The sequence below is a fragment of the Myotis davidii genome, unplaced genomic scaffold, assembly GCF_000327345.1.
Source record: "Myotis davidii unplaced genomic scaffold, ASM32734v1 scaffold309, whole genome shotgun sequence".
Lineage (NCBI taxonomy): Eukaryota > Metazoa > Chordata > Mammalia > Chiroptera > Vespertilionidae > Myotis > Myotis davidii.
In genome coordinates, this window is record NW_006383013.1 from 1,543,269 (window position 1) to 1,548,651 (window position 5,383).

Here is a 5,383-nt window from a genome sequence, read left to right on the forward strand (position 1 = left end):
GGGGTTGGGGTTACCCTTAAAGCTGCTCAGTCGTGTGCCCCCCCTTCCCTCACACCCTCAGTTCTTCTGGCCAAAGGAAGGTGTGTTTCTCAGAAGTTCAGAGGTTACTCTCTAGTTCACCCTTTCTGTTTCACACGTGGGGAGACTAAGGGTCAGAGAAGTTGGTTCACCCATCCAAACACGCACAGCACAGCTGAAAAGACAGGTAAAAGCCAGGAGTATTTGTTTATTTCCTTATTAAAGCCGGGGACAGTGAAACTAGGGAGGGCTTAGGATAGAAGAAGCAACAGGAGAGGGCCTGGATGGGGCTGCTTTGGCTCTAGAAATGGTATAGGAAAGAAATTAGCTTTGGTGGGACCGCTGTCAGCTCACTGGAGAGTCAGAGAAAAGGGATTCTGGAGGGAGAGCGCAAGAAAAGCCAGGATCGCCGACTTCAAACTAGTGCCCCTTCCACCTCACCTAGGTGCTCCTGACCTCCGGTTTCTGTGGCTTCAGGACCCTACTGCCTGGCTGAGCTGGTGGGGCATATAGTAAAAATCAGTACTGACTTCAGGGCTCCTTTAGGCACCTTTGCTGCCCTACACAGCCCACAGCATAACACCAGGGCGTGGAGCTGGGAGACAGATTCAGGGCTTGGCCCAGGACCGCTCCGACTGTCCATTGCTCCCCTGGTTGCAAATCTTCACGGGGGGCCTTAGAATTTAGGAGATACTTGAGGGTGATGGCCAGGAGGTGTATACCCCCAAAGCTACAAGCATTCCTCCGTACAGTGGCTGGAATGGCCACCTTTGTCCAGAAACTCAGCTGTCCTGACATCAGTCTTAGCAGCAGCGGGTCGTTTTCACAGTTACCCAAGTCTTGGACTAAGCTTTTCTCAGCCCAGACAGCAGCAGACGGCAGGCGTCGTCCGAACCCATGGAAATCCCTTTTCTCATCTTTGGAAGGTTTGTTTTTTTTAATGGTACACGATGGTTAGAGCCTTTGGGGGAATGCCTCTGTTGTCTCTGTCTTCCTTTTCGGCCTCACTCAGCTTCCTCTTACAGTCTCTATTCTATGTCTTGCCTAACTTTTAGGCTGACTATGAAGACACCTCGGACTGAGCGGACTGTCTGCTGCTGCCTCGGGCCATCCCAACTGGCTGATTTGAGGAGGGGCCTGGGATCCGCCACCTTCTCTCTGATGCCAACTTAGAGCTAAAACAGCAGCAGCAGCAGCAGCTCTGCCCCCTGGTGGACATGTGAGGCAGAGCGCCTCGAATTTCAGAAGCCGCATCTTGGCGGCGCAGGTTGGGGAAAAAGATTTTCTTTGTTTACTCTGTTGGAAACAGCAAAACTTGGCAGAAGATAATTTCTCTCTCTCTCTCTCTCTCTCTCTCTCTCTCTCTCTCTCTCTCTCTCTCTCTCTCTCTCTCTCTCTCTCTCTCTCTCTCTCTCTCTCTCTCTCTCTCTCTCTCTCTCTCTCTCTCTCTCTCTCTCTCTCTCTCTCTCTCTCTCTCTCTCTCTCTCTCTCTCTCTCTCTCTCTCTCTCTCTCTCTCTCTCTCTCTCTCTCTCTCTCCTTCCCTCCCTCCCTCCCTCCCTATAATCTGGTCAATTTGGATGCAGAAAACACTTCTGTTTTCTGTTTTTTTCCCCTGGACTGCTTTTTCCCCCTGCCTGCTAGCCAAACCCTGCCTCCCCACACTCTCTTCAAATTCTATTTCAAATTCCACCTCCTTCATAACTTTCCTGACTCTCCTCTCCTATGTGTCTTTTGAAATACAGTTGTACACAGACCCAGCACACAGCTCCCTCTTACATGCTGTTTTCACTGCTGTTTCCTTGAAGCCTGGGGCCATGTCTTGTGCATCTTTTGTGTTCACAGTGCCCAGCACAGGGCTGGGGTCAAAAACTGCTCTCAATAAGCTGCTTAAGTGCTTAATTAATGGGTTAATTTCTACAGAAGCAGCTCTAGGCCCTGGCTTCAGTTAACCTTCCAGAACTCTAAGTTCTTCGGGGGAATCTAGATAGTGATCTAATAAAATAGAGCCTTGCACAATCAGGAGTTTCACAAAGCAGTTTCACAAGGGAACACCACCACCACCACCCAGGGAGGGGTGAGGAAGTTTGCAGTGGACTCTCAGAGGAAGGAGGAGGATGGTGGCGACATGGGAGAGTCACAGGATGAAAAACTAGGAAAGGGAGCCTCTGCTCCAGGGATCAGAGAGGCAGCACAGGCTCTGGAGCCAGTTTTAGATGCAGATGCCACCACCCTCTGTGCGGCCTTGGGCAGGTTTCCTCTCTGTGCCTTAGTCTTGTCACCTGTAAGCACAAGTACCCATCTCATAGTGAGATGATGAGGAAAAATTGAGATGATGGAGTTGATAATGTGCAAAGTGCCAGAATAGTGCCTGGCACATAGTTAAGTGCTATATAACAGTTTGTAAATGAATTTTTCAGCTTAGCTGTCATGTAAATGGAATAGGGGGACATCATATGATCTTTCCGTTCTCTTCTGCACCGACCTCGCAGGGCAGTGCAAGAGCTTTGGGGTCAGTCAGGTCTGGGTTGGCTCTTGTCTCTGTTAGCAGTTATGTCACCTTGGGCAGATCACGCTGCTTCTTGGGACCTCAATTTTCTTATCTGAGAAATGGGGATAATTGTGTCTCCCTAAAAAGACTGTTGTGTGCATTACATTGCTTGTAAATGCCTGGTATAGAAGGAGCTTAATAAACAGAAGCTATAGCCAGGTCGGCATGGCTTGGTGGTTGAGTGTCAGCATATGAAACAGGAGGTCACGGTTTGATTCACACGCTCAGGTTGCAGGCTCGATCCCCAGTGTGGGGCATGCAGGAGGCAGCCGATCAATGATTCTCATCATTGATGTTTCTATCTCTTTCTCCCTCTCCCTTTCTCTCTGAAATCAATAAAAATATATTTAAAAATAAACAGAAGCTATAGTTATTATCAATGAGAAGAGCCATATATAAAGGAGAGTAGGATCTTCAAAATCATGTTTTAAGAAAGATTGAACATACTGAAGAGCAATGAGACCAGCTGTAGTCACAGAGCTTTGGAGTAGGAGGGCAGGCCCTGGGTCGGGGCTTTGATGAGATATCATGGCATCTGAAGAAACCAGAAATGGTTTGACTTGCACATTAGTTCTAGGAACATTTTCTGCCCAAGGGCTGCACTGAGGGTGTGGACCCAGTGGGCCTGGTGCCAGCAGCTTTAGGCCCTTCCTGTTCTCCTTCCCAGGATGGGGGACTTTATCAGGAGAGGGTGTGGGCCTTAGAAGCCTGTTGTTGAGTGTGTGTGTGTATGTGTGTGTGTGTATAAATGGCCCTGAGACATCCTTCCCCAGGTGTTGGACTCCCAGGCCTTGTGTGGCCTCCTCCATAGCAGACCAGCCTGCAATAGCTTCTCAGAGCTGCCATTCCCAGCCCTGATGGAGGGCACCCCAGCTTGATTGCCAGCACTTATCCAATGGGTGAGGGGAAGGAGGGTATGACAGTCTGAAAGCCAAATTAATTCCCTTCAGCGGCACATGTGGAAAAGTACTGAATGGAATATGCAAATGCTCTATGGAGTCCTTTGAGTTCTCTCTGAAGGGGAAGGAGGGTTGCAAAACCCAAGAACAAGGTGTTGCAATCCCAAGCATGTTGGGAGCCACTTTTATGGTCCTTCCACTTGACAGCTCTTGTCCCCTGTGACCCACGAGGAGTGGTTTGCTCCCCGCAGGTCAGGCTCTGCACTAAGTTGTTGACCAGGGATTCCAACACCTGGACTCACCTACCTGAGGACCTGTTTGGGGGTCACAGAGGAATCTAGAACCCTCATTCCAAACACGTGTTTTCAGCACCTAGAACCGAACTCAAGGGTAGAATCATGGCTTAAAAAGAGTCATGAAGGTGCTGATATTGGTTGTCTCTGTGGAGGAGGAAATGTGTTTTTATTTTCTCTTTGTTTTACTTTCTGATTTTTTTTTGGGGGGGGGGCAAATGCATATTGCTCTTTTAATAAGAAAAAAAATACTTTAAAAATGTTCCCAGCAGAGTAGTAACAGTGTGCAGTCCCTGGTACCAATGGAAGGTAGCCTTGGCTCAACCAGTTTCTAGCTGTGTAATCTTGCAGAAACTGCTCTCTCTACACAATCTCCTCAACTGCAGAACTGGAGCGATAGTAGTAATCCAATAAGACTGTTGTGAGGATTGGATGAAAAATGTGTCTGACACAGCACGTGATAAGCCCTTAGTAAGCGGCACTTGTTTCTGATTTACAGATTGTCTTTTTCCAGGGAAGATGTCTTGAAATTGAGGTCTGGTTGCCTGGGAAAGTTGGGGGGACGCCTGGGGCAGGTTTAAATGGTGAATGGGAAAGACTCTCACTGGAGAGTGGCAGGAGGAAATGGACAAGTAACAAAGAAGGGGTTGATGGTGGGTCCAGGGTGAGACAAGGTTAGCAAAGGAGAGAGTGGGCTGTGGGGGAGAACGGGAACTCAGTGGACAAGGGCGAGATGTTCATGGGGGCCATTTGGAGCAGGGACCCCAGGAAACAGCGCATGTGCCAGTTGCTGTGTAAGATCTGAGGTGGACTGTGTCCTCTGGTCCCCGGCCCTCTCCAGGCTGCGTTCTGCCTTCCTCTCAGCCTCACGTTGCATCACTCGATGCCAGTCTTCTTTCAGTTCCTTGAGGGCGCCATGTTTCTCCCCGTTGCCTGACCTTTGTGCATACTGTTTGCCCTGCCAGGAACTTCTACTCTTTTTCTGGCTAACTCCTAGTCAGCCTTCAGATCTCAAGCTTAAAGCTCAATTCTTTACAGAGGCCTTCCCTGACCGTTCGGTATAACCCAGCCCGCGGCCTCCTGTTCCTCTCTCAGGCCCTCAGCACCCGATATCAGTGCCAGGGTCGGTAGTTGTGTATGTCTGTGATTATGCACCCTTTGGTGTCCCTCCTGGGCTGAAAGCTCCAGGGCAGCAGGACCAGCACCTTTTAATTTGCTCACTGTTGTGTCCTTGATGGCCAGCACGTAGTAGACACTCAATAAACATTTATTGAAATGGCAGAAGAATAAGCCACTTCAATTGTGACCTGTAAAATGCATTTGCGCCTCTCCTCTGGCTTACCTCCGTCTTGATTGATGCTGGCTGATTGTTTGAAGGAACAGGAGATTTGGGGACTGTGAAGGATGCCTCAGCCAGTTCCTCTCTCATTCCCCTTTTCTCCTGAGGAAGCAGGCTTCCCTTTCCAAAACTAAAAACTTTAGATCAGTGTTTCTCAAACTATATATATATATAGTATATATATATACTATATATATATATAGTTTGAGAAACACTGATCTAAAGTTTTTAGTTTTGGAAAGGGAAGCCTGCTTCCTCAGGAGAAAAGGGGAATGAGAGAGGAAC

The 5,383-nt window shown here is 48.7% G+C and overlaps 1 long non-coding RNA gene across 3 annotated transcripts in view; it reads left to right on the forward strand.

The window, feature by feature from the left end:
- Positions 1 to 2,794, forward strand: part of LOC107181658 — a 3,211-nt gene extending 417 nt beyond the window's left edge. Inside the window, exons 2-5 of one of the 3 annotated variants that reach the window (XR_001512343.1) lie at positions 62 to 205; positions 848 to 944; positions 1,074 to 1,285; positions 1,603 to 2,794. This is a non-coding gene — a long non-coding RNA (uncharacterized LOC107181658). Of the gene's footprint in view, positions 1 to 61; positions 206 to 847; positions 945 to 1,073; positions 1,388 to 1,602 lie in introns of those variants that run through there. The other 2 variants (XR_001512342.1, XR_001512344.1) reach the window with 2 other exon arrangements.
- Positions 2,795 to 5,383: the final 2,589 nt, after the last annotated feature.